This window comes from Papaver somniferum, chromosome 2 (genome assembly GCF_003573695.1).
Source record: "Papaver somniferum cultivar HN1 chromosome 2, ASM357369v1, whole genome shotgun sequence".
Classification (NCBI taxonomy): Eukaryota; Viridiplantae; Streptophyta; class Magnoliopsida; order Ranunculales; family Papaveraceae; genus Papaver; species Papaver somniferum.
This window is the reverse complement of record NC_039359.1, coordinates 50,786,919-50,797,784: the sequence shown is the minus strand read 5'-3', so window position 1 is coordinate 50,797,784 and position 10,866 is coordinate 50,786,919. Positions and strand designations below refer to the sequence as shown.

Sequence of the window (10,866 nt, the reverse complement as noted above, 5' to 3'; positions counted from 1 at the left end):
GTATCATAGCCTGGGTAAACCACATCAACCAGAGGATGGGTTTCTAACAACTGAACTTCTTCCTGGACATTATTAGGTTCCGGAGAGCTAGTATGACGGTAATCTGGCAAAATGGTTAAGGAACATATATCAAGTCCCAAGTGAGGGACCTTTCTAAGAGTTAAAGCACACGGAGAATGATAATCACCCCCAAACTTAGAGTTTTCAGTGTCTCTAGAAAGACTAGTCACAACTTCCCTAATTTCTAGGTCATCAGATTCCTGGAAATGGTCAATTGATTCTTCTAAGTCATGTTCATCCTCACTCATCTCTACGAGTTCACTTTCTTTGTCTAAGACTATTGTTTCTAAATCGCTAGACTCAAAATAAACTCGTTCCTCTAATCCTTCGTTGGCTTCATGAAAAGGAAATACAACATCGTCTAAAACGAGGATATTTCTAGTCAAATCCTCGTCCTTTTGAATAGGTGAATAATTATTAAAATTATTTTTATTTGTACTAGAAATAACATTATCACTATAAAGCTCAACCGGAGTAACAAATTCCTGATCACTATGCCTACATATTTCAGATTCTTCATCAATACTATCCTCATCATAATCATCATTATATGAAAATGATCGAACCTCATCTAAACAAGTAGTGTTACCAATTCTAACCTTTTCATCTTGATTATGTGAATAAAAAATATCCTTATTTTCAAGGGTGGTATTGGGAACACTATATTGGAATTTAAGACTATCTTGAGCAAATTTTTCCATAATCCTATTTGTACTCTCAGTAAATTGCTTGAGGGAATCTTCTAGAGACATCTTAGTTGACTTCTCTACGGACTCTTCTGGAAGCGGAATATTATAAATCTCCTTCATAAATAAGTGAAACTTCTGTGTTGACTCATTGAAACTCTTGAGAGACTCTTCTAGAGAAACAAGAGGATCGTTTTGCTCGTATAACCCGGGGGTGTGCGAATAGTAATTGGGATCACCATGGTATGAGCAACCTTCAATAGGTTGATGTTCCCAATCACTATTCACACTATGGTCAAAGTAGTAAAATCCATTTTGTTCAGTCAGATATTCGTTGTATTGGCAATTATAATACAAGTTCGACATTCTCAATACAAAATAAAACCCACTGACAGGGGATTCGTGGGTAGATAGAGTCTTACATCTCGTACCAGATGGGCGATGAACCGTTGAAGTCGACTCAGGCCACCGACTCTAATGTTAGTGTACGAACCTGAGGGGCCGAGACAGTATCGTAACTATCGTACTTCCCTGCAGAAGTTTTATTTAAATAAACCCTTCCTTAGGGTTTTAAAAATAATAGTGTCCAATGTTCCAAAAATAAAGTTCAAAAGGTCCAAAAATAAAAAATTACAAAAATTAATTCCTATTTACAGTTTCTAAAAATAAAATATCTATGTACAAAATATCTTCTTCTTCACTCCTTTTGGATTCCTCTTTTCTTCCTTCTTTGGCTTCGCTATTGTTTTCAACACTTTCTCCCTTTTTCTTTATCTCGGCTCCAAATCTGAAAACAAACAAGAAATACCAAAAGGCGTAAAAAAGATCAAAAATAAAACCTAAAAACAAATCTATAAACAAGTCCGCGCCGGCGGCGCCAAAAATTGAGCGAATTTTAGATAGTGGTACAAAAGGTTGTCGTTCACTCAGAATTGTTGATAATTTTTTTTAAGATTTAATAAAGAAAATAAGGAAAATATATACAAAAATGATGACAAGATGAAGAGATGATCGGGACTCGGGATTCAACTACTTTTCATGTTCATGGGGTTCATAAATTAATCTTAGACATTTATAGCTCAAAACAAAAGAAACAATAACTCTATTATTTGCCAAAATAGATTTCATAAAACATTAGTCGTAAGTTGTGAGCATGACGCATCAAAAGTAATTAAAACCAAGCATGCGACATCAAACAAAATAACAAATAATTAATACAAATCGTAAAACAATTAAATTCTATGAAAATAATTATAAAAGAACTATTTTAATTACCACATGAACGAAACACAGCCTCCTCCGTCATCCCATTTATGGGTCTAGCTCCGCATGATGAAAACACACTCAAAGGAAATTTTTATTGCTCAAAAAGTGTGCATAAAGGTAGAAAATAGAGAAAATAATTAAATCCAGAATTTCGTAATGCTTTATAGGCGTTACAGAAGAACTTTTACAATGTAAGCTTAACTCAAAAATATGTTGCGAATCTCATAACAAGTGTTACGAAAAACTGCCGCGGACACTGTTGATAAACTACAGTTCTCGGCAGCATTATGTTCTTCGTCCTCTTCTTCACCAGCAGAAATGGTTCTTCTCTGCAACTTGATTTCTCTCGATCCTAAACGCTCGGTTGGCTCCCCTATCACTCTGTATCCCTCTCTGAGTCCCCAACACACTATATATACCTTCACAACAGCGAGAATCCTTCCTATTAACACAGAAAAATCCCCAAAATATTCTCATGCAAGCCATAAACTCAGGAATATTTTCTTTCCATTCTTGTCTTCTCATGCGTTGATTTTCTGCCAGCACCCTCTTAACATGATCCTACACATTCCATAATCAGTGTAACATGTTGTAGACTCGTGCAAACTTCCCAAAACAACATATCAGAGAAGCCTGAGTATCTTTATCTTCCGCCTCTGTTTTCTAGCATCCACGTATACAACCCAAGTTTATCGAATCCAAATGACTTACTAGCCCCGTTTAGTCAAAACAGGGTGAATACAACTCATTGGAGCGATTAAATCTCTCCGGGAACCTTTAAAACCAAATTAGAAAATCTCGCCTTTTGCCGTTTCGCTTTGAATCAACCATCTAGCACAATCCAGCCCAAGTTGACCGAATATAACAACTATACACGTCCTGTTCTAGCTTAAGAAATCAACCCCAAAAGAATCAGCGATTGAGTCTCTTCCTTGCATGCCTAAAACTCCAACCCTAATCTGCAGCCAGTTTTTCCCGCCAAAATACAGTTTTGAAATGTTGAAGATGAAGTGCCCCTATCCTGTTCTGGGGTGCGAATAACAGATGAGTGCTGAGGACAATTTTGGGCTACACATATCCGTGAGTGCTGAGGTCAAATTTGGGCTACACATAGCCGTGGGTGCCCCTTATCCAAAGTTGGAGTCCGCTTAGGAAATGTCCTCTAGGGGTGCTCCAAGTGATTTTTTGAGCCGAATTTTCCAAAAATGTTTATTTCCCAAAAATAGCTAAAAATACATAAAAACACAATATTAGTACAAAAATCAAGTTCTAACAATATAGACATCGAGAAAAAAACAGACACAAAAATGTGTCTATCATCAGACGAGTCAGATCGGGTATAGATTTGAAAAGAGAGTGATATTCCGAGAGATTTACGCTTAGAAATTGACCTTACGCTCAGATTTTCCTCCTCCTTTAGATGAAGACGGCTTCTTGATGTTGTTAAAACCTACCCAACTTGTAGTTCCCAGTGCATCCACTTGCAACCATTAGTGCCTCTTAGTCTTCTTCTAAAACTTCAGAGAGAGAGAGATTTCGTTTGAGGAAGAAGACGAAGAAAGAGTAAAGGGAAGAGTCTAGCCCTTGTGCATTTTTATAGTGTCAAATGTTTTATTATTACAACTTGTGTTACACTACAATCAAAAAAGGGAATTTATATATTATTACTACCTGAGCAATTTTGCTGAGATTGATTCAACTGAAATTGAAATCCAAAAAATAAACTAGGTTTTAACATAGCAAACCATAAAATACTCAATCTTCTTCACCAATTTATATATAAAAATAAAATGACAAAACTTAATAATATATGCATTTACTATTTAAAGTCCAATTTGGACAATTGATGATATCAAACCTTTGTATTGAACAAAACCTTACCAAGTACCAAAAAACCGATGCAATATCAAAGCTTGTATGATATTTATATCATTTTTTTCAAAATTTTTAATGAAATATCACACTTTTATGTTTGTTGTTTTTAAATATGAGACATATTCCATAATTAAGTGGTTTTAGTGCATGGGTCCTTCGTTATTTGGTAAGGTTTCATGGAAATTAATTATGATATAATCAACAAATTCAAATACATGAAATAGTCGACACATTAGTAACAACATAAATTTCTCTTTTAAGAAATACATCATAATTGTTAAAAACGATTTCAATGAGGATGATAAATTTGTTTCAAAACATATATTTTTATAAAATAAACTCGTCCAAAATCGCCCCCTCGTAAAAAACTCTTTTGGGGTGTTGTTGCTGAAATCCATGTTTTTCATGTAAAACCCAGCATTCTTAGGAATATATAGTTATTCGTTCTTCTGTTTAAGATATAGTTGCAGAGGTGTCTAAATTGACGACATGTTTGGAAAAAATATTTTAAAATTTGTTAATCGTGATATATATTTCAATATGTCATTATTGCTGAATTTTATTTGGGTTAATATGATCACTTCTAAGTTCAAAAGAACATTTCAAATCAACATAAAAATATTTAAATTAAGAATTTACTTAATTATGTAAATTAAATCTGCTCACACCATGCAAAAGGATAACAAAACCACCATTTACACCCATAACTACACAAAATTAATATTTTTACCTAATGATATTCATTTTAAAATCAAGGTCATGCAAAGGCGCGGGTGCCTCACTGATAATGGATTGAATCATAATACATATTCAATTAAAGAATTAACGCGTGTCTCCTATATATTAAAAAAACAACATTCATATTGAATAATTATATTACCAAAGTATAATATAAGAAATCGTATAATTGGGAAAGCCTTCGCCATGTTTTTGCTTTTTAATATCAAGCGAACCTACTCATTCGTGCCAAAAGATTGTTTACATGGTGTCTCTGAAGAGCAAGCACATTAAAAATTTACCCTTGAATTTTCTGCAAGATGTGGTGCTCATTTTTCTTCGATTGAGAGAAGAAAAAGAAAACAATGGCCGAGACAGATGGAATTAGATCTTAAAGAGATTTTTTTTAAGAAAGAAAACCCAATCAAAAAATATATTTTTATTAGAAATTGTGAGAGATTTTTACATATATTTTGACATAAGAATAGAGATGTTAAACAACAGTTTCGGGCAATGATGATATTACCGTTTTCGGACATTACTCCTATGACCCTACGATGCCCACAATTTACACACATCAAAATCAAAAGTTACATAATTTATCGTCAATTTAATTCAAAAATTTACACTAACTTCATCCAAGTATTTAATGTCAAAAAATATAATAAACATGTTCTAGTTTCATTAACATGATATGAGTTAGAATACAAACTGAACAAATCACTTATACATATATAACAAATAGTCTTACGCGTTTACTGCCTAGTCAATTTTGAAACCATTAATTTTTAAACAAGTTTCTTATTCAACTGCTTAAAATCTGGTTTAAAAATATATGATAACTAATCAAACTTGACTCCAAATTGTTTTCCAAAGATATAATTAAACAACCCTTGTATGATCAAATTAGCTAACACCCTCTCGCTCATATGACCTAACCGCATATGCCACAACTTGGTAATATCATTTTCTGAACTTGAAGAACATACAACTGCATCATCTGTTACAGTAGTACCTTGCAGTGTATAAAGGCCACTAACTCTCTTTCCTTTAATAATTATAAAATTTACCCTTGAGACCGGAATAACTCCCATTCACCTTGATACTTTCAATCATTTGAATCAAGTGTTCCCAAGGAAATCATATTTCTTCTCAATTATGGAACATGCCTAACCTTGGTTAAAGTCCTCACTATACCATCATGCATCTTAAAATTTAATTATACCTACACCCACCACTTTACAAGTGACGTTGTTTCCCATAAAAACTTCCCCATCTTCTCTAACTTGATAAGTACTAAATTATTCTCTACGAGGACATATATGAAAAATACAAACGAAATTAAGAATCCACCTACTATCTGAGCTTTTCTTACAAACCATAAGAATCATTGCATCATCACTTTCATCTTCAACATTTGTTGCACTACCTTGATTTGTATTCTTTTCAAGATTATTACTTCCCGAAAAATCCTTCACTAGTGGAAAATGAGTGTTTAGCAACCCACATCAGAGACCGCCAGTAATGGTAGTTTGACCGTTGACCAAAGATAGCGGTCTCTGATATGATAAAAACAAGGAAAAATTCTGAGAGCATTTATAGCCGTCTCTGAATAATTACTATTTTACCCTAAATCTACTGTCGATCCCGCGACCCTTCCAAACCGATTCACATTTGATAATTTTTTATTATTTTATGGAGCATATAAATACTTATTTCTCTCACCCATTTCCAGTCTTTTTCTTTCTCTTTCTTCTTCTGCTCTCGGTCTCCCTATCTAACCTAAGGAACTGGCTTCATGGAAATGGAGAAATCAGTAAACCTTAGATGTAGTTTCAACCAAATTAATAAAAACCCACCCTTCTCTTGATTCTAATTCTAAAATCCCTCAACTCACTTTTCCAATTGTAAATCTCAAATCTGATGGGAACAGATTCAATCCAAGTTTTTTTCTATAATTCTAGGGTTTTATCAAAATCTCTAACTAAATAAATAATCATCTCATGGATGATTACTGCTAAAGATGTTTGTTTTAGGGTGTTCTAGGGTTTCCGGATCTGAAATTATGAGTCTGTGATGGAATTGGAGAAAGGGTTTTCTATGAATCTTGAAGACAAAATGAAGAAAATTTGGGGTTGGAAGGAGATGAGTTCGCTGCAACTATAGAAGAAGATGATGATTAAAAAGGGGTTTCTTCTATTGTCGACAGAAGAAGCGAATCGGTGAGCTCCATGGAAATCCCTTCTCTTGATTCTTCTTCTGATTAATAACCCCAGATGTCGTTAAATCAAACATGCTAGCAAACCCTTCTCTTAATTCTTCCTCGGAAATCCCTCAAGTAGATCTCAAACCTGTTGTCTGTTTTTTTTTCTTCATCTTCCATCGTCTCACTCTCTGAAGCTCTCTCATAGCCGAGCTCAAAGAAAAATCATTTTCTTTTTCACTCCCAGATCCGCTATCTAAACCAACATATCTTCATGAAAAACCATTTTTATCATCTCTCCATTTGTAGTATTCTATGTAAAACCATTTATTCCCCCTTTTCTCTCTTTGTTGTAGATTTTGTTATTGTTAGGGTTTTGAATTTATTTTGATTTTCTTGTAGGGTTTTTATTTAGAAGACCAATTATCATCCTCAGTTGAATTTCTCGAACATTTTAAGGGGAATTTGGTTTTTGGCTTCACCAACATTTGAAGAATCAACTGATTTACCAGAAAAAAGGTAAAATTGATTGTTCGTTTTATGATTATTTCTACCATGTTTCTTGTAATTTTGATTTAAATTTATTTTTGGGTTTTTCATGAAATTGAAATTTAACGATTTATTTTGGTTTTTGTAGGAAAGTAAAACTCTCCTGAACAATTATGCACCAGTTCACTTTGATGTGATAAACAAAAGGGTTCATATAGCATGCAACTCTACTGATTATGTCGAAGAGATCTGAGGTTTGGTTTTTATCTTTTCTTCTCCTTTAATTTTAGGGGTTTTCTTGAATTGGTGGTGATTCTGCATTAAGTTGTTTGTTATTATTGTGTTGGTGCTCGTCCAAAAAAATTTGTACTATGTGGTCTGATGAATGAACTCTTTTGTGAAGTTCTGTTTTGTAAGTGATAAAGTTCTCAAAACTGCAGGTGGAAGGACTAATAATTGAGGTACTTGGTTTGGGAAGGAAGTGCTGAGAACCATGCTTCACCTCTTAATTCTATCACCATTGTTTGATTACAAATCTGTGTATTTTTTAATCTAATAACTGGTTGTTGTGTTTTTGTTGTAGGTTTGAGCCATAATTCTTGTCTAACTTGATTAAACATAATCCTGATAAATGGTTATTGTGTGGTTGATGATGAGTGGATTAAATTTTATGGAAACAACTGTGTTCTTTTTTTTCTTTTCTGTTTTCATTTGTGGGTGCTATCAAGGCCTAAATTTGTTGGAATTCTTGTAGAATTCGTGTTTGCAGAATATGTGAGCCTTACCCCAACAACAGAAATCTCTCTCACTGTGGATCTCAACTCTGCACTCCAGGTGTTTGTAAAAAGGTCCCAATGAGTGTTGCAAGGTTGGTGGTCAGTTACCATCAAAGGTCAAGTTAAGTAATCTCAACATTTCCCTGAATTTTGGACTCTATTAATAATTTAATGAAATGGTAATGTGTGCAAGTGGATTTCATGTACTAATTAATTCCTACTTAGAATTCAAATTAGCTACATATTAGTTTTCAAGAGCACTACTTTGAAAGGGAAACACTTAGATAGCTATGAGCAATTTCTTTGCATCAAATGATTATTAGCTTACATGTTAGATAGCTTTGATGTGAGTAATGATAAGTTTTATAATAGTGGAAAAGGCAACAGAGGGATTTCTTATTCTTCTTTGTTGTATGTATGTTAGCACATTGTTATGAATTCTGGTCATAGATTGGTGAATATGCTGCTACTGGTAGATAATCGTGGTTGTATTTAAATGGTTAATCATTGGGCTTAATTAACTTAGTCCCTTTTGAATATGAAACTAGCACATACCTATTTTCTCCACTGTATTGAAAAGAGAATTACATTCCAGATAGTATAAGAATAGATGGGTTGTTGGTACATTTTTTGGATGCCTTGGCTTGCTTGAGTACCAGCATGTTGGTTAATGATTAGATACATTATACTTGTTAGTTACACATAATTCTTTACATAGCATATGCTGCTTGAATGCTTTTCTCTATTTCTACAATGATGCCTTGTGATTTTTTATGTGAAGGACATCAGGGTTTCAGAGAATTCAGTCACAGATACAGGCAAAGGTGGCATTCCTATATTTATGTTGATTGCACGTACATTTGACAAAAGTGAAAATCCTTAACGGGGGTAACGTAGGTTTTTGAACAGGTGTTTTTTTATTAACGTTCTGTTTGTATGGGTTACTTTAACTTTTAAAATGCCATTGTTCATCTTTCAGGTCAGGATTCGTGAGCCTAAAGGATCTGAAATCAGGTATATTTCCTTCATCAACTAATGTGTTCACTGTGCTGCTAATTTACTACATGGTATAGCAAATTCAGCTCATGGCATGACATTCAGTAAGGCTTTTCTAATTTACTACATTACAGAAGTTATGTAGTAGATCATGAACTCCTTAAAAAGAAAAATTGTTGAGTTCATGTAATGTTTTTGCCTTGTAATTTACTACATGGTCTAGCAAATTCTGCTCATGGAATGACGTCCAGTAAGGCTTTTCAAATTTACTACATTACAGAAGTTATGTAGTAGATCACGAACTCCTTGAAAAGCAAAATTGTTGAGTTCATGTAATGTTTTTGCCTTGCAGAATACGGAATGAAGTCACGTGTATTAGAAAGCAATTCAATTCATGTAAAAGCTATTCTGTTCATGTTAAATGTTTGTGTATTAATTGCTTTACTCATTATACTTATGTAGTTGTTGTACTACTTACGTGCTTCATGTCATATCATAACTATTCAATCATGTTGTTGGTTTCAGAAAGCACAATCTGAGGAAGGTGCTTCTGCGAAATTTATAACTTGAATTGTGTAAGCTCATCTTCTCAAGAACCAAATATTGTCACCCGTGCTTGATATAAAGCCTGGAAAAAAAAGTAGCTGTTGTCTATTGCTTTCTTTTATATATTTAGAATTATTAACTTGGAGTCTTGGTTCCCTGTTTGAAAACTAACTTGAATGGTTTGGAAACGTAGGCTAGCTTATTTGCTTTGTAATCGGCAACGTAGTTATCATTCTGAGGTCTCGAGTTATGTCTTAGCTTAATAGGTTTATCTGACAGAGCCCTTTGGATTGTATCTTACTAATATTCTGTGAAAGAAATGCTTATATACATAGTATGATACACTTTCTTATTATGGGTTTATAAATGGTGTGATTTTTGAAACCTAATTTTTGGCGTGGTCTATGTTTAGAAGTGATGGATCTATTAGGAATGATTAAGAAAGAATATGAGATTATGAGTATTTCTCCTCAGGTAGTGCATTATGTCTAGAGAACTACAGTTGGTGGTTTGGTTAGAGGAGACTCCAATTAATGATCTTTTATCCCTGTGGTACGCGAGTTATCAATGACAAGTTGTGTAGATTTCCTGGAAAATACTGCTGAACTGTATGTGGGGTATTTTTATAGACTTTGATCTTTGGTGCTTGTTGTTCCATGTTGGACTTGTAGTCTTTCGACCCTTCCATTATGCGTCATAGAATATTGATTTAAATCCCTTTCTGTGTACCTTTTCAACTGAAGTGTCAACTGAATCCCTTTTTGTTTTATTTGCTGCAGGTGCACCAAATATATGAATTGTTGGGCTTAGTTCATCATCGGGAAGTTTATATTTTGCTGGTTTGCCCTTGTTTTTAGAAACTTTGAATTTACAAGAACTTGTAGCACATATTTGAATAAAAACTTACTAGTACTTGTATTATAGTGAATAGCATGCCGAATCTTGGGTTATATTCTGCACCTTTTATATTCCACTATATATATATATATATATAACATGTTGCATATTGATACGAGCTTGAATATTATTCCCCTGTGATATTAGTATTTGCATACCAAAAGCATTCCACAAAAGTTATCTTTTCCTGAATTCCCTGCTTTCCTCATTTATGTTTTCACTCTTGTTGCATGATTGTATACCTTCTACTGATGAGCCAACTGCTGTTTACATGAACCAGATCTCGGTTTAATTTCTCAAATTACCTTACATGTGCTTCCAACACTAAAAGAAAGAATATGAAGTATACTCTAGT

The 10,866-nt window shown here is 33.7% G+C and overlaps 1 long non-coding RNA gene across 2 annotated transcripts; it reads left to right on the top strand.

The window, feature by feature from the left end:
- Positions 1-7,963: 7,963 nt before the first annotated feature.
- Positions 7,964-10,565, top strand: LOC113353241. 2 transcript variants are annotated; one of them, XR_003361172.1, is made up of 5 exons: positions 7,964-8,965; positions 9,052-9,086; positions 9,421-9,464; positions 9,594-9,643; positions 10,394-10,424. It is a non-coding gene; the product is annotated as an uncharacterized LOC113353241 (long non-coding RNA). The 2 variants fall into 2 exon arrangements; XR_003361171.1 differs by lacking the exon at positions 9,421-9,464 and having other exon boundaries at positions 10,394-10,565.
- The last annotated feature ends 301 nt before the right edge of the window (positions 10,566-10,866 follow it).